At 43.7% G+C, this 22,654-nt stretch overlaps 1 protein-coding gene across 3 annotated transcripts in view; it reads right to left on the bottom strand.

The window, feature by feature from the left end:
• LOC125404005 (broad substrate specificity ATP-binding cassette transporter ABCG2) overlaps positions 1–22,654 on the bottom strand; it is a 91,524-nt gene that overhangs the window by 39,874 nt on the left and 28,996 nt on the right. The window contains exon 1 of one of the 3 annotated variants that reach the window (XM_048439643.3): positions 8,767–8,856. The exons of 1 other annotated variant lie outside the window; for it this stretch is intronic. The gene's annotated coding sequence lies outside the window, so the exon portion shown is untranslated. Of the gene's footprint in view, positions 1–5,275; positions 5,431–8,766; positions 8,857–22,654 lie in introns of those variants that run through there. One more of the 3 variants, XM_048439644.3, reaches the window with a different exon arrangement.

Below are 22,654 nucleotides of genomic sequence, written 5' to 3'. Positions count from 1 at the left end.
AACGACGGTACATGCACCCAGAGGCACACCCACACGCACACCCACACACTAAATAATAAACAAATGATAAATGCACTAAAGCTTCAACAAAAACATAGTTCTAAAGGTTGTATTTGTGAGCTAGAGATGCTGGCCCACAGGAGTTCATCAACCAAAAGGAGAGTCTGAAGGTACAATGGGACTCTAGCACATAATAACAAGCAACAAAAGCCAGGCTGTGACATACATATAATCCCAGCAATTGGGAGGGAGAGGAAGGAGGATCAGTACTTCAAGACCATCCTTAGTCAGTTCATAGCCAGATGTGCTACAGGAGACACTGTCTCAAAAAGACAAAATTAAAAATGTAAATCATAATTCCATAAGTTGAATTTGCCAGCAGATTACAGCTACTAAAAAAAAAAAAGAACCTAACAATGTCTATTACTTTGGATCCTTCAGATCTCCTCATACCCTATGCTCAAGGATTCCTATCAATAAAAGACTCACAATGTGTCACAGGTATTGAAATCATGGCAAGAATGAAATGTTAAAGCTCCACTAGAAATGTTATAGTTGTTATTACTAAACTACAAACAAAATAACACAAATGAAGAAACTTAGCTTCAGATTTGTGAAGGGTACGGAGAAATCCCACAGGACGCCATCTGAGGCCTCTAACCATAATGGCGTCATGGGAAGATGAGCAGCACTGGGGCGGGGGGGGGGACGCAGAATTTTAGACCCCGAGATCCAGAGCAAAAAACAAGAGATCCAGGCAAACAATGAAGCTAAATTTCGGAATCAGAATTTTACAGGAGGCTACCCAACACAGGGTCTACCACCCAGTCCTTCCTCAAGAGTCTAATATGCGTCTAACAAATGTCTACCACATTAAGGTCCTTATTCCTGTTCACTTCTAGTTCGTAACTCAATAAAAGTAATCATAACCAGATGTCAATAAACATAAACAGAAAAGCAGAGGTCTACAGCAGCACTGGTTTCTAAATTATGAAGCCTACAGCAGCAAATGTATTTTATGTCAGGCGTACGTCCCACAAAAATCATAACTGTTGGGACCGTTTGGAGTCCTGGCCTCCAGCTGATCTCCCCCGCTAGTGGCCTTTACTTGGCCTTCTGATTTGAGCTACCGAAAGCTGTGTCCAGCTCTGCTTCTTGAGCACGTGCTGCCTTGTCCTCGGTTGAGGATCAGGAGATGAGGTTTTCACCTGCTGGTGTTGGGTATATAAGCCTCCATGGTACTATTCAATTAAGGGCTTCTTTACCAGTGACTAGAGGTGTGTGTCTCTGTCTGTGCTGTCTCTGTGTGTCTTTGTCTGTTTCAATCTCCAGCCCCTTGCCTGAGGTTTATGAATGGTCCTGTAGTGCAGGCGCTGCAATACAGGAAGAGTACCGTACTGTCACGTAGTACAGGCGGGCGCTACACATAGTGGTACCTGTAATTATAGCAGAAGAAGCCACTAATCTAGGTGCGCATCATCTCAAATCCAATAATGCATTGTGGGGGACCTTTCAAGCCTTAGGCAAGAAATGATCAGGGTGAGATTAAGAATGAAACTCAGGTCAACACGACTTTAGCCGCTGCTGGATTAAAGCTTCTGAAGTCTGATCAGTTTGTTTTTCCTACGCATTTAAACACAGGAAAACTTTTCTTATATAAATAATGATGAATCCAACTTACAAAGACTTCTTTTTTTAAAAAAAAAAAAAGTTATTTATTTATTATGTACGCAGTGTTCAGCCTCCATGTATGCCTGCAAGCCAGAAGAGGGCACCAGATCTCATTACAGATGGTTGTGAGCCACCATGTGGTTGCTGGGAATTGAACTCAGGACCTCCGGAAGAGCAGTCAGTGCTCTTAACCTCTGAGCTATCTCTCCAGTCCCAACACAGAAAAACTTTGGGGGGGACAAATATCACAATAAAACTTTTGGCTTGGTTGCATCAAAATTCCCTTGCAAAGTGCATCTCTTCAACAAAGCACCCGTGACCATTAACATAAGAATGCGTTCTACTGGCATAAACAGCATTCAAGATTGGGGGGGGGGGGGTCTGTACTAAGCATAAAGATGTGTTCTACTGACTGAGAGGATTGCTTAGGGTATTGGGGTATCTGGAACTGGGTGAAGGCTGACTCTGTAGGATAGCAAAGGGTCACCAGGTTGTTCAACAACATCCACTCCAGTTTTCGGGATGAACAGACGTCACTTCCCTCCTTTGAAGGAAAAAGCTTGCATGTTTCCCAGTTCTGGTTTCTAGTGCTTTCTACAGGCCGTGCCCACCACAATGCATCACTATGGTACTGTTCCAAGGCTAAAATGAGCAGAGTAAATAGTTATTTGAAATTTAACTGAACACTTCACTACTCTAGATTCAACCAACAGGTTAAAAAACATAGAGGGAGTCTATCTCAAAGTCTGTGCATGCTACATTCTGTTCTAAACTTGAGGTGGGGTGGGGGGAAGCACAGGAAATAAAAATATTGCCAAGAACTTTTATTTTGAGAAGGAAGTAGCAAGATTAAAGACTTGTCCCAGGATAACACTAAAGAGGAAAAAGCTGTGTAATTGATGGAAGGACACTTTGAAAATCTCAGTCTCCACATAACTTCCTTTCATATCCATTCAGTAATTAGTCGGTAGACAGCTTAATGAAGCTACTCAGCTAACAAAATATTCCTGGTTCCTTACCAGAGTTTAATAAACAGAAGCTAACATATGGACTACATATTTAAATTACTTATTAGGTCAATATTTGATTTAAAAACTGGGCATTCACTTTAAACTTCTAACTCTTGCAGGTTTTTTCTCTTTCTCAGAGTCTCCCTTTTGGATTCTCAAGAGGGAATCCGCACTGACGACTATGATCAGGTCTTTTCTAGTGTAGGAGTCTGTGTGGAGATCACACAGAGGGAGGGTGCCTATTAGCCTACACAGAGGCACACGGCCCTGGATTCTAGTCACCGTAAAACGGAGTCTCAGAAGATACTTGGTACCAAGGACAAACTCAGTTTTTAATACCATGCTAAATAAGCATAACCAGAGTGCCAGGTTTGCCACATGAGCCTATAAATTTTTGCGGGTACCAGAGAAGAAGGAAATACTTCCAAAAAATGATGCTAGAGGCGAACATATAACAAGAAAGAGCATAGCATCAAACCTTGCAGCAAAAGCTGGGACAATTTGAGCAGCAAATCAAATAGGAATAATACTGGATTACAGCCCAACATACAAAATAAAATTCCGTAAGTCAGTACGGACACAAAGAGTTAAGTGAAGGAAAGTCACAGCTAGCTGCCCCTTCGAGGTATTACTCTTTTTAAAATATATCAGTAAAACAACTACAATGTACAATATGTTCTACAACTGTGTGCCAAAATCACTGAGGAGAAGTCTAAGAAGAAACAGGTTATACACAGTTCACGTGTGTCTCCAAAGGCAGACCTTATTTACAAAGGGAAAAGTAAGATCCTTCACCAAGGTGACTGTCATCAGTGAGATGCATCCGTCACTCATACCGCAGGATACTCACAGAATGTACTTAGACGGGCACTTTACTTTTATGTTGTTCTCCCCGAAAACAGAGTACCAACCCAGTCATGAGAGAGTATCACACACAAAGAAGGTGCAATGTACGTATTAATGGACTAGTATTTTTTCTGGTGTCAAGATCAAAATCACGAATAAAATAAGGCTTGCTTTATATACTAGAAGCTAAGATACACACACACACACACACACACACACACACACACACACACAGCCGTCAACTATAATGTGGCAAACTCAGATGATCCTAAAGGAAAGCGATGAAAGACCAGCGAAGGGAGATGGAGCACACAATGCCCAGCACTACAGTACTGTGCTAACATTAAAGGATGAACCGCATCAGCAGGCTGCTCTGGACTAGACTGTTGTGTTGTTTACTTGCAACTTTAGTAAGTCGACAAATGCTTCAAAATTAAGACAAATAAGAAAATGAACAACATTCTTCGGTGATTGCATTGAAAGGAAAATCTTTTTTCTTCAAAGCATAATCTTTGAGCTTGAAGACATTTTAAATTTGAATCTGTACAAAACCAGTCAAGGTTGTATTTTTGCAAAGTGCTGTGTTACAAAAAAGGAAAATACAAAAACATTTCCTGAAACTTCAACTTCTGATTAGCTGAAGCTGAGATGACGTCATGAGCCCCTTATGGAATCCAACCAACCTTCAGGGAAAACCTCTGAGCAAGACAGGGAGAGAAAACCTGGCAGTCCGTCCCAGCGGCATCTTTTCACTCTTACAGTACAGAATGAAGAAAGGGGAGGCAACTGTTCCTGTTGTTGAAAATTCAAGCCACTTGAATAATCTCTTATATTAAAGCAGTCACTAAGGGGAAGAATTTACAGCACTGGGGGATAATTACTCTGCTTCCACAGGTGAGTAAGACTGAGCACATGTTCCTGGAGGAAGGGAGATCTGTATCTATATCTAGAAACCAAGACACAATGACCTGTTTATAAATTTAGGGAAATCAACTAAGTGGCCAAAAAGCATCTGTATTGGAATGGATCCACCGCCTAAGGAGGCTACTTATTCGTTGTGCAAATCAGCACCACACGTGCCAAATAAATTCTACTTTTAGTTTAGGTTTGAGGGTGGAGGTGTGAATGACACCTACTACTAGGTTTCGTTACAACAAGTTATATTGCTAGATTTTAACTAAACGCAGCCTGTTGCTCTGTGATTTCTGAAGAGAAACATTTTACTTGGAACATTAATCATAGGTGGTATGTTGGACATATAAGATAGGTAGCTTCTCTTTTACTACACTCTCACAAAACGAACATTCCCGTAACTGCGTCAGAGACAGGCCCATACACCAGGGAACTCTGCAGTGGACACCAGCTTTGATATCCAATAACTCAGTTGTGTTCTATCTACTCAGTAATCAGCCCCGATTTCAGCCATCCATTCCATAGTAGGCTGTCCCCTGTCCTTCAAACTGGTTGTCGTCAGACTTCCCAGAGCCCCTCTTGGGTTGGATAAATATAGGTAAGCTCACACAATGCAGGGAGACACTTAAGTTTAACAGACTTCAACAAAAGACACTGAGAGCAGCGCAAGGTAGTGTTTATCTATAAACCTGGGAAAGTTCAAGCCCAGCCTGGTCTACAGATAGCAACTTTCAGGCCAGCAACAGCTACAGACCTTGACTCAAAAAAAAGCACAAAATAAAACAAAAGGATAGTTGTCATAAAAGACACAGATGAATGACAAGAAAAATACCTACTCTCAGAGATGTCCGCCAGGGTCCTCAGCGAGCCGGCTTCTAGCTTTGACCCTGCAGAGCTGAGAGAGGGCCCCGTCCCTGAGGGTCAGGGCTTTCCCCAGGGAACTGAAGCTTCTGCTCAGCAATCACTGCTGAACAAGTTTTATAGCTGAACCACCAACCCCTTCCCCCTCTTCCAGAGAACGACAGGTGGAGCTAAAGGTCCTCACTCCTCATCATGAGGCCTTCCTGAGGTAAAGCCCGTCCAAAGGCTACCGAGGAGCCCCACCCTAAGCCACCTCACTCACGTAAACTGCAGTGTGGACAAACTAACCACTCTGGTTGGGGCTGGGGGTGTAACTCAGTGATAAATCTCTGGAACCTAACCTCATGAAGCACAGCAAAAGACCCGAAATCTCAGAAAGATACAAAGAAGTCCTAGAGGTCTCTGATGGGGATGGGGCAGAGATCAAAAAAAAATATTTATTTATTTTAACATAGTAACAACATCTCCATGTTATGTAACAGGAGCCAAGAGTCAGAGAGATTATAAATCTAACTCAGACCACAGGTTTGCAAAACTAAGAGCAGGGTCTCTTAGACTTCCCTACCACTGAGGGCGCACACTGAAATGATGGGGAACTCTTACTTCCTTGGTTTCTACTCTTCCTGCGACAGCATTCTTTCTGCGAGTAAAAGAATAACTTTTAGAAACAAACTTTTAGTGATTAAAAGCAAGAGGCTGCAAGTACAAATAAATTTTACAGCAAAAAACCAACCTAAGTTAACTTCTATCCATGTGCCAATTTAATGCCCCTAGAGCTGCGTTGTATAGAATGGTACGGCGAGCTATGTGTGACTTGAACTGTGGAGAGTGTGAACTAGAATACGCTGTACGTGATATAAGACATACAGCAGATTGTAATTAGTATAGAAAAGCTGTCTTGATAGTTTCATATTGACTATAATTTAATATAGTACTTTATATACTGCTATTTACAGATAAACACAACAGTTCACAGTTTCGAAACAACATGCTGTCTCCTTTGAGCATCACAGCTAGGAGCTTAACTTGGCAAGAGAGAATATGAGCTGCTGGTCTGCTGGGATTGGGTCCCTAGCACTTTAACCTCTTCCCGGGTCGTGCGTGACTGCATCTGTGTAATACTTACACCGCATAAAACTTACACAACTACCTCGTTTAGCCCTGACAGGTCAGACAAAAGTACTAAATGTCCACAGCCCAGCGTACCACTTTCCTGGAGCTTCAGCTGACCCATACAGGAACCCATTCAGGGCCCCTTAAATATGGATCGTCCTAGCTCCTGTGCTCGCTGGCCTCAAGAAGAAATTGTCATACAGATATGAAGCGACTTATTTAATGGGAGAAAAGGAATGGCACAGTTGAAAGACCCAAGCTCGGTCTGTCTCCCCATCAACTCATAGTCTCCTCTCCCTGGGTGCCTTTACAGTGAGCTACTAAGGACCTGCAGGATCTATAGAAAATAACCATTCCTGGACCACAGAGATAGCTCCGTCAGTAGAGTACTTGTCAAGATTCAGATCTGCCTTGTAATTCCAGTGATGGGGAGGCAGCAACAGGCAGGGAATGGGCATCCCTGGTGCCAGCTGATAAGCCAGTCAATTCTACTGGGTGAGCTCCAGACTACTGTGAGAGCCTCTCCGGGGAAACAAGGAGATGTGGGTGGCCTGAGAAAGGACACCTGAGATTATCCTCTGCCCTCCCCCCCCCCCTACAGTTAGGTCAGGCTGAGGGGTGGGGAAAGGACAGAGGGGAAAGAATGGGCGGGGAAACAGGAAGATAAGGAGAGAGGGGGACAGAATGGTGAACACTGATAAAAGGGCAGTCTTTTTCTCCTGAAACTCTTGATTTCCTTTCCTGGAAAGGTGCAATAAAATGCCTGCCCAGCAGCTTGAGTGTAAGCAGGAGAGGCTGTGCAACACACTTGCACACAGGAAGCCCTCTAGGGCACACTCAAGTGCACTTCTTCTAGTCATTCCAAGGCTAGTATTTTAAGTCAAACTAGTGGAACCGCTCGTGGAAGGTGAAATGTTTTCTTCTTCCTTTAAAATAACTGGGCTCTCCCTTACTTTCCAACCCTCCACGTCTCCAGCCTACAGTATAGTCACGGTGGGCAAGGAACCAGGACAGCTGCCCTGTGTAAGGTCAGCTGAGGTTCACAGAGCCCTTGGGAAGTGTTCCTCTTTCTCTGTAAGACATTCACCCAGCACACCTTCAGAGAGAAGTCACAAAGGTTGTTGCTTTCTAAAAATTTAATTTTTAACCTGTAAAATAAACTTGAAGAATATAGGGCAGTTGAATTACCTGATGTTACCTAAGACTAATTTCTAGCCATATCCCCAGGCTCAAATCCAGAGTGTCAATCCATGTTCTACGGGGTCTCTCTAATCTTGCCAAGATTGCATTTGCCCTTCCTGAAAAAATGAACATACTCATTGAGATTAATTATCACCAGAGCAGGAGAAATAATTATAATTTTGGTCTATCCATATCTACTCATCTCCATTTTAATTTTACTTATTTTGGGGTTTTTTTGGGGGGGGTTCTCTAAGTAACAGCCCTGGCTGTCCTGGAACTCACTTTGTAGACCAGACTGGTCTCGAACTCATAGAGATCTGTCCGACTCTGCCTAAACGTGTGTGTCACCACCGCTAGGCTTATTTTATTACCACCCTTGAATATTGTTCCCTAACTACGGCTTTTGTCTTTCTAAGGAAATTAACTATGAGCTCAAAATCTGATATTTTCGTAGCTTCCCTGCGATTGGAGAGCAAAGACTCAGTTATGCACAAAAACTTTCGCTATTATTTTAGTACCTATTGCAATAAGTTGGGTTTTTTTTAAGTTAATTATTAAAAATCAAGAGCTTGGTGTGACAGCACCCGGTAAAAGTTCTCGGCTGAAGCGGGAGAATTATGACTTCAATTTCCCAGCCAACCCGAGAAACAAAGGAAAAAACCCGACCCTGAAAAAAAAATAGACAACTGAGGAGTAATGGGAATGTATTACATACATATATGAAACTGCCAGAGAGCAAAATGTAAAGCAAAGGCAAAAAAAATAGCAATAAAAGACTCAACTATTCACAGAAACATCCGAAAGGGAGCCCAGTAACAAGACACCTAAAACGGACAAAATTTAGGCTCCGGGGGTGGGGTTAGCAACGAGCTGTTCAGTCCCCTTGAAAACTTCTCCACTTGTGGTACTGACTCTCACTCCTCAAGTTTACTCCTTCCATCCAATGATACTCCTCAAACAGTGGGAGCACACAGGGGTTGGACTTTCTTCTCCCGCCCGGTACCGCAGCCCCGCTATCACCGCACCGCACAAATGTCTGGCGAAATGACCGAACCAGTTCGGATTCCCTGCTCACTTCCACACACACCCCACGCGCACCCGGTCCCCTCGCCCGCACGCACGCACGCACGGCGCCCAGCACGCTCGCCCGGCTCCCCTGCACGCGGCTCACCTCGCTGTCCCGGGTGGAGCCGCAGCCCCGCCGCCCAGATCTGCTCGCCCGCACGCACGCCCGCACGCACGCCCGCACGCCCGCACGCACGCCGACCTGCACACAGCCTCCCGCCTGGCGCGTCTGATCACAGTCCACGGGCGCCCCAGGCTCCGCCGCCGTGACGTCAGCTTGCGCCGCCCGGCCGAGCGCGCGCAGGAGAAGCCGGTCCCACCGGCCGGCTAGACACACGTGGGCGGGGGGCTTCCTGGGCTACGGAGGCGGGAAGCCGGGGTCAAGGCCCAGGCGAGCCTTTGCCCTGGGGTCAGAGGCCTCGAATGAAATATCTACTATTAGTTCCTTCGCCCTTGTGAATTTGAGGAACGACAAGATACTGAGGACGCAGTTTAGGCGAATTACTGTAATGGCTGGACTTGGTGTGGACTTTCTGGGGATTTATAGAGATGGGGTAGATGCTCCCCCTGATGAGAGGAAGGATCTCACTCCTAAAGTTACCTGATTCCTTTCTTGTTTGGGGACTTTATCAGGCAACTAGCAAGAAAGAATGGAAGGATCCTTTGCTAGAAGATGGGGGCTTCTCTTAGGTGGCTGTACAGAAAAGCGTGATTCAATGCCTTAGATAAAAAGACAGATAAACTGGAAGATACCAAATTCTTCTCTCCTGACGGTGAAACTTCTACAGCTATGGCTTCAGTCTTAGAGTTTCTATTGCGTTGAAACACCATGTTCAAAAGCATCTTGGGGAGAAAAGTTACTCCTCCACACCACAGTCAATCATTGAAAGCAATCAAAGTATGAACTCAAACAGGGCAAGAATGTGGAGGCAGGAGCTGATGCAGAAGCCACGAAGGGACGCTGCTTACAGACTTAGTTTGTTTTTAGAACCCAGGACCACCAACCCAGGGGTGGCCCCACCTGCAAAGAGCTGGGCCCTCAAATCAATCACTAATTAAAAAAAGAAAAAAGAAAAAAGATATTCTACAGGCTTCCCTACAGCCAGGTCGTATGGGGGCCTTTTCCCAACTGAGATTTGGCTCTCTCAGATGACTGTAGTTTGTGTCAAGTTGACAAAAAAAAATAGCCCGGACAGTTGATTCACTGTAAACTTAACACACCAAAACAACACTATTTAACAATAACCTTTTCTTTTTACTTAACATCACATATTAATAAGTACAATATAAAACTCATTATAAACTTAAAAGTCAGACAGAATCCACAAATTCAAACAATTTAAAATTTTTCTTTTTTTCTTTTAATTCAAAGTCTAACTGTGGACTCCTATAGAGTCAAAATAAGTTCAATCCTTTCTTGCTCCAAAAAGAAAGAACCAGGCAGTCACAATCAGATCAAAACAAAACCAAAGTCCAACCATGTAACGCTCAGTGCCAGACTTCTGGATTCATGTGAGAATCATACATGACCTTCTGAGTTTGTCCAAACGACTTTCTACAGCACACACAACTGGTCTCATGGCCTCAGGTCTTCTCCACTCTAGGGCTACTGCTGTCCTTCCGCATCATCCCACGGTACTGGTGTCTCCAGAATGCTAGGGTCTTCAGCTGCAACAGGGCTTTCACCAATAGCTTCTCCAAAGGCTCTCTTCCCGGATTCCACCCTAGACACATGGAGCCTAGCCTCAGCTGCCCTTTCAGGCTTTCCAAACCAATACCAGGTGCTAAGGCGTTGACTACCAACTTCTGCTGGCCGCCCTGCGTACAACCTTGGCTGCCTCTGGAACACAGTTTCTGTATTCCAGTGTGGTGAACCCCTTTCCAGGAGATTTCACCTGGTCTCTTCTTATTCACCTCTTATTTCTTAGTGCCAGCTGAACAGCATCAACTGTCTCAGTAAAGCAAAGATTCCATTCAGTGGCTCTAGGATCCTGTTAATCGCAGACGATTTTTCAGCCCAACTGACCAGAACCATAGACTCTTAATTCAAAGTAGTAAATGACCCCACCAGACTCTTTGAACTTCCCCCTGAATTCCCAATCCATGACTCTATCAAGTCAGGACAATTACTAACAGGGTAGGCAAGCTGAAGCCTGGGTGTCTGTGGATAGGGGGAAGATAGACAAGGAAGAGAAAATGTCCTCCATTTTCACTAGAGGTCACCAAGCAGCCACGCTTGGGAAGGAGGGGATGGAGGGAAACCCAAGGTGTCTGGAAAAGCATACTTGGACTTTGCCAGCATCCGAAAGTAAAGAAGAAGAAAGGGGGAAGATCAACAGTGTTTGCAAGAATGAAAATCTGTTAGGGACTGCACTGGACGGGAGGGAAACATGTGCTCATGGAGGGCAGCTGAGGTTTGGCACTGTGCAGCGGGGCTGGAGAACCCCTGAGAGAAACCATGAGAAGCGACTGGTGTACATTGTCTCCTAAAGGGAACAATTACTCCTCCTTTCTACTTGAAAGAGCTTAGGATACGTGAAGAAATGGTTGATAAACTCACCTGAATTAACTCTTACGGGAGGAGATAATAGTAGGTAATGATCTAATCTCTGTAGCAGACCAGAATGCCACGTCCCAAGGCCAGAGACACTCCTCCGTTCTTTTGACCAAGAAGTAGCTTTGCCTCAACAGGGTTCAACAAAACCATGAATCCCCACCTTTTCACACACTATTTTCAATTCCAAGGAGTCACAAATGATGTTAACAGAGCTGATGTTAACTTTTCTAGGGGAAACAAGGAAATGGGAGGTGGTTTCAAAGTCAACCAGGACCTCAGTGGCCTCCAAGCCTGGCAACACATCCTCATTTTGGGCCAATAGCAAAACAGGAGTTCTCCACACTGCACAGCTAATCTCAGGCCCCTGAGAATACAGGCACAGTTTTTCTTTTCTGTTCTGTTTGGTTGTTTGTTTAATCACTGCGTTGTTTTGTGCTCAAACTGTAAATCCCAAAGTGATGTTGGATATCTTAGGAATGTTTTTAATTTAATTTTTATTTATGTGTTTGTGATGGGAGGGACGGTATGTGGATGTTAGCGCCAGTGCCTGAGGACTTCCAGGAGCTGATCCCCCTGAAGCTGGTTTTGAGGAGCCTTCCATGGGTGCTGGGAATTGACCTCCTGTCTTCTGTACTCTTAAGTGTTGAGTTATGTCTCTGCCTCCCCTTCAGTTATTCTCCGGAACTTGTAAATGTTTTATTTGAGGAAAAGAAGTGCATGATTGGCTTCCACAAGGGTCAGATTAGAAGTGAACTATTTTAAACAGGAGAAATTGTAGTTCTCATTGAGAAACAAGTTTGGGTAAACTTCATCCCTGATAGTGTGTGTGTTGCTGTCCTGTGGAATCCAACAGCTACTATGGCTGGATAAACATACTACTCCCCCGCCCCCCAACACATACAGTTACCTTTCCTTGTCTTGGTCTTCTTAATAAAATAATTTAAAAATGGACTCAGGAGGGAGATCAAGGATGACGTCATAGGAGCTGGAGGAAAGGGCAGTTCAGGGCAGCGGGGGAACAATGCACCTATCAGGAGAGAGGTGGAAACGTTCTGCTTTTTGGAGGTAGAATAACAGGCTCTGCACTGGACACCTGCATGTCCCCCCATGGGGGAGAGGAAGAACTCAAGACAGTGAGTGTGTCCCATCTGTCAGGGCAAGCCTGTAACCATCCTGGAAGTAATGAAGATATTCTAAGGAGAAGCAAGGGCCACTGCCTTTGGCTAAAGATGGTTGTTGAAACAATGGTACCCAAGAAATTGGAATTTCCTCAGGAATCTCTTTCTGGGAGCAGGAAGAGGCTGAAGCCTGGCACCATCCCGAGGAGGACAAAGCCTGCACGCAGTTCTCCCTTATCTGGATCCCAGCCAGTGATGGGCCAGTGATGGGCAGGACTACACTTGGCCAGGATGGCTTAGTTTGCTTACCTTTCCCCTTCTATTCACATCTAATCTTCATGTCAGGACCCCCAGGATGGAACCTGCGGGGCGGGTCACTGTCTGTTTTTTTGTTTTGTTTTGTTTTGTTTTTTATCTTTCCCATGTGGACACAATGAGTAAATTTTCTTTCTCTGCGTTCACTCTTGTTTCTTTCATTGATTATTGGCCAAGCCTGGGCTGTGAGGGCTGCCAGGACCCAGGCTCTGACCCTAATGATTCTATAACAAGGAGATTTAAGATTTCCTCTAGGTCCAGGGTATAAGAGATTGAAAGAGTGGGGAAGGGAGGGGCTGGAGAGATGGCTTAGTGGTTGAGAGCACTGGTTGCTTGGTGACAAACAGCCATCCAGAACTCCAAGGGACCTAACACTCTCTTCTGAACTCTCAGGGCACCAGATATGTACCTGGTCCACATACATAATACATACATACATACAAAACATTCAAACACATAAATGCAATTAAATAAAAATTAAACAATTTTTTTTAAAAAGTGGATAAGGTATAAAAAAAAGTTTACTGAGTTAGAACTCAGTAAGGAAGTCTAACTCAGAAAACAAAGGGCCAAAAATTAGGCAAGAGAAACACCTGTTATTGACATCAAACGAATATTTCCAATGCTGAGCAAGCTATTTGTAAGGAAGGCTCCTGACCTGACCAGTAGGTATGGAAGCAGACACACAGACTGACTGCTTTGAAGAACATCATTACATCTTAAAAACCACAGTTATTCCATTGTTTCTCATGTCCTCGGCTATATCGTAATTTTCACTTTTTGTCTGTATGCTAGTCTTCAGATCATAAACTGAAAATTCTTGTTACAGGCAATCTCAGCCCTGTCTAGGCAAGGAAAGCACCTGCTCCCTACATCAGGAAGATCATATCAAGCACCGACCCAGCTCTTTGTAACGGGGCTAGAGGCCAGCAAGCACTTCACAGGATGTCACCATGTTCATAAGGAGGACACAGACCAGCAACCACACTCTTCTGTCAGAGGATTTCAACGTGATGAATGTCATATGTTCCAAAGGGAGTGAGGTGTGACTGTGCCAGTCTTCCAAGGGTCCAGGTTTCCAACAGGGCTTCTCACAGGACTGAGAGCATTTGGGTTAATATTAATATTGTATGCAAGTATATTTGTCTTCAGCATCACTCCAACTTAAAAAGAGACTGAAAGATGGATTATATGCACAATATTGCTCCCATGCTTTTATTTACAGCTTTCAGAGACTCCTGTTGTACTTGGTAAAAGTTTTCTATAATGGTCCAAGCAATGACAAATTTATTTTATTTTTTAAATTTTGAGGCAGGTCTCAATGGAGGTGATTTAAAGTCCTCCCAAAAGTTTTACTGTTAAAAGAAGTATGAGACCAGGAGGAGGGTGGGGGGTGTATATGGAGAGGCTATCCTGGGAATCACAGACCATATTTGTTTAATTTGGTATAGATATATAGATCTGCCAGAACATGTGAGCAGACCAAGAGGTTAAGCTATGAAAAAGAACGGCAGGGCTGTACCAGGTCCCTTAGTGCTACCATGTGGGGTCAGGAATGTGGCCCACATGTTAAAGGCTCGGCCCTCAGTCTGGTTCTGTCAAGTGACCGCGGAAACATTAAGATGTATGACCTAAGAATGTACTTTGGTTATCAGATCATGTCCTTGAATGGAGACCTAGCCCCTCCCAGTTTCTTTGATTTACAGACACCATAAGGAAAACGTCATCCTCTTCCACACCCTTCCACAATGATGTCTCATGACAGGGCAAAAGGTACCAAGACCAAGCAACCTTGAACTGGAAACCACAACCAGGGGCCTTTGTCCCTTTTAAGTTCATTACCCTATAATGTTGTTATACTATTGGGAAAGTGATGCAAAAAGCAGAATAGAAGTGAAATGAGAAAAAAAAAAACTGTCTGTGTGTGAGAGAGACAGGTGGACAGAGAGAGAGAGAGAGAGAGTTGCTGAGGCTCAAATCCAGGGTCTTAACACACCAATGTCACAACCACTGTGTTATTCCCTCAGCCTCCTGTGTAGCTGAGACTACATATGTCTGTTATAGCACTTGGCTGGCATTATGTAAACTGTGGCAGAAGGGAAATGAGTCAGGTGTCTCTTCACAGAGTTAAGGGGTATTTGTTTTTGTTTTTGTTTTTTAAGTTTAATTTTATTATACTACACACATGAGAACAGGTGGGTACTTTCAAAGAGGTCAGAGGACAGCATTTAGGATGCGTTGTTGTTGTGTATGCGTCCACAGCGGTCTGCTTCCACGGTGAAGCAGCCACAGGATTACTTTGAACTTCTGATTGCTCTACCTCCACCTTTCCAAGTATTGAGATTACAGCACGCACCGCACCCAGGTTTATGTGGCAATGGCAAGAAAGCTCAGGGTCCTGGAGAAGGTAAGCAGGCACTTATCAGTTGACCGACAGGTTCTTCTCCTTTTCAATTAAATTGTGAATGAGTGTGTGTGTGTGTATGCATGTGTGTGTGTATGTGTGTGTCTGTGTGTGTGTGTGTGTACATACAGAGGTGCACAGTGCACATAGAGAGGATCAGCGGACAAGTTAAAAAAGTCAGTCCTTTCCTTCCATCGTGTGGGTCCAGACAATTGAATTCAGGTTATTAGGCTTAGATAGTCAGAGCTGCTGAGCCATCTCGCTGGTCCGAGGTAAGTGTTTTAAAGAAAAGAAAAGAAAAGAAAAGAAAAGAAAGGAAAGGAAAGGAAAGGAAAGGAAAGGAAAGGAAAGGAAAGGAAAGGAAAGGAAAGGAAAGGAAAGGAAAAGAAAAGAAAAGAGAAAGTTGAAATAAAGGGATGGTATCTAAGACTTTTCCCTGAAGTTGAAGCATCTAACTGAAAGTGTGGTCATTTGCTTTTCATCCACACAGTTGTTCATGCTTCAGCTGTGCCTATGCAATGAAGTCTCCACGGAAACACAAGATAGCATGGTCCAGAGCTTCAGGACAGCTGGACACAAAGAGAACTCATCTGTGTGGTGAATGAGTTGCGCACCCCAGCTCCACAGGGACGGAAGTGCCCATGCCTGAGATCCTTTCAGATGTCACTTGATGGGTATCTCTTCATCTGGATGTGTTCGTTTCCTCAACTCAGCTTAGGCACCGTAACAAATTAACGGAGCCTGGGAATGGAGCCGTGGGAACTTTTAGCCATTTGGTCAAAAGTTTCAAAGATATGGACTCCCAACTGAATCTGAAGTAGAATCTGTCTAGAAGACTGAGCCCTCCGCCGGTGGAATTTCAGTGATGACATCTCCAGCATCGGAGATAAAATTAGTCAGAATAAATTTAGCTTGTGTCTGTTAAAGCATTCATGGCTATCTTCCTGCTAGAAAGAGCCCATGTAGCTTTAAGGTTACAGAAAGCTATGTTGATTATAGGAGAAGCCGTCCCAGTGGCAGAGCAGGCTAGGACAGAGAGCAGGAAACATCTCCAGCCACCTCGAGCTCCTTCCTGCCTTCATTCTAAGTTGAGCAGCTCCACGTCAAAGATGAGGGTGGCATTGGCAGGGATGACACCAGGGTGGCCAGTAGCTCCATAGGCCACATCGGGGGTGCAGGTCAGCTTCGCCCTCTGCCCCAAGCTCATCTAGCAGGGAGGGGAGCACATGGGGAGAGGAGAAAGAGCATCCAGCTTGGTTTCAAAGAAAAAAGTAAGATAACTTTTTGGCATTTTTCCCCAAACCATCCTTAGGGTAACTCCAGATCTGAGATTAACTTTATACGTGGCACCAAAGTTAGGCTAAGAGCTTGCACATGCAGACTCCACCTCCAAATAGACCAGACTGTGGGGCAGACAACAGCCACAAAGTAGTCTCAGGTTCATTCCTACAAGCATTCCTGGTTATCCAGCTAGTGCATAACCTGAATACTGTGTCTGCTCATAATTGTTCCCGGTCCTCTTCTGAAGTAGCCATAGAGGAAGGTACAAACAGCCCTGAACACTCGTAACAGGACCAGTTAAGACCCAGCAACTAAAGGCTACAGCAAGGTGGCGAAAGCAAAGCTACAGGAGTAGAGCATCCTACACTTCCCCAACAAACCGAGGCAGAGCTGAAAGCAGAGCTCCCCGGCACTGTCCACCCACTGGAGCTGAGACGTTTAGATTCCAAACAGTTCCAGAAATTTGAGCTGACTGGTTAGTAGTGTACCGATGTGAACACTCTAGCAGAATCGCTGTAGTGTGCATGCACTCAAGTGCACAGAGGTCATAATTTCTTGGACTAGGATAAAACTTGGTAGGAAGACATTTGTGCCAGGAAGGTGACTAAGCACATTTAATGGAGTGACTCCTTAGCCAAATAATATCATAGTCGGTGGTACCTTCTATTTTTTTCTCCAAATGCCCATTTTTTTTTCTCCATAGAAGCACTTTTCCACATCCGTTCTCCTCTTAACTCTGCATACAAATTTCCAGCTCTAGTTATTCAGAGAGCATTTTCATCTGTATGCTCCTGTATGCATGTGGATAAATCTTCACTACCCTCCTGTTATTTAACCTGTCTACTCTAGGATCATTTGCAGGTTCTCAAATCTGAGACCTTAATTGGCTGAGAAAAAAAAATGCTTTTCTTTTAACAACTAGTAAAGTACACAGACCACAGAGCCTCCCAGGGGGACCTACTACCGAAGACCATAAGCATAAGGGCATGGAAACCACAGTGAGCACAGACTTCCCTTCCACAGACACGTGAAGACAGAGGATTGAATAAACTCCAAGATACGCATGTTGACCAGGTTTTTGTCCACTTGACAAGCTGAAGCCATTTGGGAAGAGGGAACTGCAATTGAGGAAATGTTCCCACCAGATTAGTCTGTGGGAAAACAGGTGAAGCATTTTCTTGATTGATGGCTGAGGTTGGAGATCACTGTGGGTGGTGCCATCCCTGGGCAAGAGAACCTGGCTGGTATAAGAAAGCAGGCTGAGCAAGCCATGGGGAATAAGCCAGTAAGCAGCACCCTCCATGGCCTTTGCTTCAGTTCCTGTATTCGGGTTCCTAGCCTACTTTGAGTTCCTGCCCCTGACTTCCTTTGATGATGGACTTTGCTAGGAATGGATAAGCCAAATTAACCCTTTCCTCCCTAAATTGTTTTTTGGCCTTGGTATTTTCATCACAGCAGGAGAAACCCTGAGACAATATGGTTCTACTGATGGGTAAGGCAACAGAGGAACAGAGCAAGGGGAATGAATAAGAAATGTGGTTGTTTTCCCACGGAGGGTCCCTGGGAAGCTGAAGCAGCTCAGTAGAAGGCTAAGGTGTAAGGTTGATTGATGATATTTCAGCTGCCAAAATTCCAGCCTTTGAACGCAGGACTTGGATTATTGAAATGGAAGGCAAGTATATTTGCTTTCTATTTACAAATAACATTACTTAAAACAACACCTATCTCTTGGATCTGGCAATCAGGGTTTCACAATAGGTTAGGCAAATATGTCAGCCAGCTCGCCTCTCTGCTGGCAGGTCTTCTCTGAATCAGTCGTTTTCAAATAGATTCCAAGCACCGGTAGAATTGAATTTCTTAGGATTACACCAGGTTCATGTGACTTTGCTTGGGCCCCTTCCCATCCTCGAGGCCGGCTGCCATTTCTTCCTTTGTGAAACTCCCTCCCCGATACCACCCCATCACCAGCAAAGCCCTTCAAAGCAGATTCTTTTTAAGGAAAAAAGTAAAATCACATTTCCTTTTTGTCTGTGTATGTTAATGTGTGGGGGCTGTGTGCTTGCTGCAGCGCACCTGCGAAGGTCAGCTGATGACTTGGTTCTCTCCTTTCATTTCACAGTTACCCTGCAGTCTGTGTGGCAGTCACCTTTACCCACTGAGCCATCTTGCTGGCCCAGGTTGAGTCTTTCACAGACTGAAATGATGTCCCATTCCTGCCCTTTAAATAGTAAGGCTTTTCACGCTTACTATTTTAGAGTCAACTCACTTGGAATGTTAATTAAGACTATAAAATTCTTCATTGGCTATTGAGGAATTCTGGGAAAGAGAGAGCCATTGCCTTCAGCTGTGTACTCACTGGTAAGCACACCAGGCACCACTGGACGGCTCTGTGCCCATGGTAAGGCAGATGGCTCTGTTTAAACAGGGTACAGAAAACAAAACAAGAGTATGGGAAAGTGACCTGTAGGAGGAGAAGGGGCTGGCAGGGGTGGGAGGAAGCTAAGAGAATGAAGGAGGAGAATCATCAGGTTGTATCTGCTGTACTTTTCATTTTTCCTGACTATGAAAACTCCCAAGACTAGAGAGAAGAGAATGCAGAACTACTTTGTGTATAACATCAACTAGTGGCCAATCTTTGCTTCGTTGATATTGCTTTTTCTTCCCCCTTTCTCATAAACTGTTCTTGAAACATATTTCAAAGAGATAATTTGAAATTCACAAATAATTTAAGCTATATCTATGAAAAAGATGACTATATTTCCCAAGCAAACTTCCAATACTAATGTAGCCATCCTGGCAAGAAAGATGATGTTCTAAAAGAAACATTTGTGCCTCCTCCATGGCGATGTAAATGTGAAATGTCTCCCATAAACTCAGACACTTAAACACTTGGTTCCTAGCTTGGGGGGCTCTGGGAGGTGTGGCATTGCTAGAGGGATGTATGTCACTAGAGGTGAGCCTTGGAAATCAAAAGCCCCATGCTACTTCTACATCATTCTCTCTCCTTCATGCATGTGGATGGCGTGTGATCTCTCAACTTCCTGCTCAGGCCACAGTGCCTGTCCATTGCTATGACTTCCCACCATGATGAACTCTTATCCCTCTGGAATCCTAAGCCCAAATGAACTCTTCTATAATGTATCTTTGGTCATGATATTTTATCACAGAAACAGAAAAGTAACAAAAACACCCTCTTTTTGGCTGTCAGACTTCAAGGCACGTGGAGTTTTCCCCAGGAGTCTAATGCTGGAAAAGGAAAGAGTTGGGCCCTGGTGCTAGCCAAAGGAGAACACTGTTTCATAGAACAGGGCTCGCACCCAGTACAAACAACTTTCAGGACAAACTAGAAACCAGGAGACAAGACAGAAATGGGTCAATGATAGGCAGGACTGCACCTTGACCAAGATTGAGAGATTACCTCTCCACCTCCATTGCCCTCCACTTACACTAAACCTCAGGTCAGGACTTCAAAGATGGAATTAGGAGGCGTGGCGCTGGGCATCTTTATTTTGTTACCTTCCCAGAGTGGTCACACTGAGTAACTCTGTGCCTGCTTTTCCTATTACTTGTCTGTTTAATTGGTCTATTAAGCACAGGTGGCAGCATTTTTACCCTTAAAGCTCTGGTACCACTAATATCGCACGTCAACAGCAACAGAGAAGGTGATGAACTTGTGTCTCATGCATGCCAGACAAGAACTGTGTCTCCAACGTATATTTCCTTAATTTTATGAAATATTCTGTCATTATTCAAATTTCCATGATTGTCTCATACCGGTTAGGGTAGGTCTTAATTCACATTGACTTGTGTCCTCACAAGAGGAAATCTGGACTCACAAAGACACCAGTGATGTTTGCACACAAAAAGATGTGTGACCATAAGACACAGATGGTCGTGTGCAAGCAAATAAGGGAAACGGGATTTAACCACACTGATGTTGAACTTCAAGACTAAAACTTTGAGGCACAAATTCCTATCATTTGCACCCAGTCTATGCTATTTTGTTATGACTGAAAATAGACTTATAATTTATTTAAGTTAAATGATATTGCTGCTGCTGTTTTCTTTACGGCTGACTCTCCACAGTGTCACCACCAGACTCTTCTGTCTTCCATGGTCTGTCTGGGTTTAAAGAATAAAGCTGGAGGATAGCTTAGTAGTAGAGCGGCTGCCTAGTTTGTGGGAGACCGTGGATGTATCTTAACCCCACACAAAAAGTATAAACCATGTCAAATAATAGCAAATATTCTTGGCCACACAAGAAAGGAATATTAGTCCAAAAAAAAAAAAGTTACTTGATGACAAAATCCAGGTAATTAAAAGAACTTGTTATAAAAGGCTCTGGAAACAAGAAACAAAAATATTGGTTCATTAAGTTCATTTTGTTTGAGTTATGATGGCTTTGCAGTAAATTTTGAAATAAAAACTTTGAGATCTTCATTTTGTTAGTTTTTTTTTTGTTTTAACACTGCATTAGCTAGTCAAAATCCTTTATATTTAGATACACTTTAGATGTATTCTTCTACCTTTGTCAAAACAAGCAAGCAGACAGAAATACTATTCTTCCATTCCATAGTTAAACCCTTCACTGAATTTGATTTGCTAGTATGTTGTCAAGGGCTTTTGGGTCAGTGCTTACAAAAGACATTGCTCTTGGCCCTGTGATCGTAAGAGTGGAAGAACCAACCCTGTCAGTGCAGGTGTGGGTGAGTCAGCCCCAGAGTTATCAGCATGAGAGAGCTGTCCCCATTTCACACCTGGTGGACCAACCCTACAGCTGCCGAGGCCCAGACCCAAGGATATGACTTGGCCCATCCCATCATCCACCCCAGCTATGATCTGCCAGTGCATGTGAAGGGACCTGACCTGTAAACCCAAAGCTGCAAGACTTCCACAGCACAGGGCAACAACAGGAAGTCCAGGAGGAGCCCTAGCGAGGGCCCAACATTTAAAGTGTAGTAGAAACCAGAGACCACGAACCAGATCAATGACTCTTTGCAATGAACACTTGCAAGAAAAGATAAATGGACAAAGGGGAACATGGAGTGACTCATTGTGTCACACTGCAACTTCTATGTCGAGACTTTTCCATGTTACCCCCCTTTTATTTTATTTTATTTCCTCTCAAATTTTGTTTCATTTGGGGGATGTGCAGATGCGGAGGGCAGATGACAAGGGATAGGGAAATGAATGGGATCAAGATACATGATGGAAAAGACACATAGAATAATATTTTTAAAAAAAGACACTGCTCTATAGTTCTCTTTCTTATACTATTGTCTAGTTTGGTATCAGGGTAATGCTGGCCTCATATAATAAAAAACTTCCTTCATTTACAATTTTTGGAACAATTTTAGAAAGATTCATTGGTGCTTTTTAAATTTAATTTATTCTTTGACAATTGATTTTACATAGTAAGGGCTCTGCAGTACAACAAGAAATCAGGCATAACTTTTTGTTCAGAATCGCTTAGGCTATCCAAGGTCTTCTATGCTCTCAAATGAATTTCAAGATTTCTTTTGCTATTCATATAAAGGATGGAAACGGCATTTTTATCGGGCTAGCCTTGAATCTGTACAGTGGTTTTGATAAGATGATCATTTTCACAATTTTCATTCTTCCAGTTCACGAGTATGAAGAAGACATATTCAAGTGTCTCCTTCAGTTTCCTTCTGCATCGTTTTAAAGGTATTTTCCCTTTATTATGTTTATTACCAGATTTTCAGTTTCTTGGAGTTTTGTTTGTTGAGGAAATTTTGAACAAGACTATTTCCCTGAGCTCTTTCTCAACATGTTTGTCATTGGGGTATAGAAAAGCTATTGATTTTGTCTTTTTTATTTTGTACCCTAATAGTTTGTTCAAAGACAGCTCCAAGAGTTACCTGGCGGAGTCGACAGGATCTCTTCATTATAGAATCACACTGCCACAAATAGATACACTTTGAATCTTCTTCTGTGTCTTAGTTCCTGTTCTTGTTGCAGTGGTAAAATACCATGACAAAAACAGCTTCGACCTCACAATCCAAGGTACCATCTTTCATGGCAGGAACGTCCAGGCAACAAAGTTTGAGGCAGCTCATCACAATGCGTCCGCCTTCAGGAAACAGAGCTAGAAATGCCTCTTAGGGGCCACCTTCCTTTTCCCGTTTTGTGTGGTTCCTACCAAAGGAACTGTCCGGTTCATAGTCAATGTGGATCTTCCCACAATGAACACATTAAAGATCCCCCAGACATGTTAGGAGCCCCTATCCCAGGTGATTCTAGATTCTGGGACAATGACACCAACCCTCACACTTTCCTATTGGTGTCCTTTGTATGT

Source organism: Myodes glareolus, chromosome 6 (genome assembly GCF_982192425.1).
Source record: "Myodes glareolus chromosome 6, mMyoGla1.1, whole genome shotgun sequence".
Classification (NCBI taxonomy): domain Eukaryota; kingdom Metazoa; phylum Chordata; class Mammalia; order Rodentia; family Cricetidae; genus Myodes; species Myodes glareolus.
Note: the sequence above shows the minus strand (reverse complement) of the source record. Positions and strands in the feature narration are given on the sequence as shown.